The following is a 1,187-nucleotide window of genomic DNA, read 5'->3' on the forward strand; positions in this document are numbered from 1 at the left end:
GCCACATTCATACCACACATAAAACACATTGTAGTACAAATGGAAAAATAATGAGAATATTTTAAAAAAAAATAAGAAAGCTCCCAAGTTGAGATTCAGTATCTGTATTTAAAGTATAACTGGCTTTGGCAGCAGAAAATATAAACTGGATTTAATTTCTCTCTGAATGATCATCTTAAGGTAGATCTCAGCTTTTCAGAGTATAAAAATACATATTATCAACACTGGAGCTCAGACTGGTTTGGAATGTGATGGTCAAGATAGCATTCATTAGTCGGCAGGATTTTATAGGTAATTGACTAAGGATGCATAATGCTGGAAATAATAGTAATGAAACCTCTTAACTGCTTACCATTGCATGTGCCAAGATTGTTAAGCACCTGACTGTATTATCTCTTATTTATGTCCCATAGTTCAAATCTAAATCAATTGAGCATAGAAGCCAATGTTAGAACAACGCTGACCAAAGGGTGTGGCACTAGTGGGAATGAAGGTAAAGCAGGGAAATCCAACCGGGTGTATTGATTGGTACCTCTGTGCCCTTGCAGCAGGTTCCAGCATGGATGCTTCTGAGAAAAATAAGGTTCCTCCCATGGCAATAGAGTCTGAAAGCCTATTTACTTAGCCACATGTCTGAGTAAATAGCACAAGCATTGTAAAACTCTTAAGGGCAAGATGAACATACACAGCAAGGACAGGCCTTTAGTTCCAAGATGCTGGATTAGCTCACTAGGATGACCATAGCACAGTTCTCCTGGTGGCTCAAACCACAGACTTTCATTTCCCCACTATGCTAAAAGTTAGCATTTAAAGACCAACATCAAGTTTTAGGTTCTTTAGAGGATTTTCTCTGTGGCCTTTAGATTACCATGTTCTTACGGTGTCTTGAAATGCTCACCTTTTCACCTTTGCCCAGATTTCTTCCTATTAAGACACATGCCAGTTATATCCAACTCAGTCCTCCTTGACGACCTCCCCCATTTTAGTTACCTCTTCACAGGCCTTACCTCAAGTCTAGCTACATACTGAGGACTAGGACTTTAACGTGTGAATTTCAGGAGAAGAGAACACAACTCAGGCCACAAGAGATGGAATTATAAATGTGATACATATCAAAGCACTTGGGCAAAGCTAACATTTCCATCCAATGTGCATACAGCCATCCACCCAAATCTGTATATGTAATG

This window comes from Rattus rattus, chromosome 3 (assembly GCF_011064425.1).
Source record: "Rattus rattus isolate New Zealand chromosome 3, Rrattus_CSIRO_v1, whole genome shotgun sequence".
Taxonomy (NCBI): Eukaryota; Metazoa; Chordata; class Mammalia; order Rodentia; family Muridae; genus Rattus; species Rattus rattus.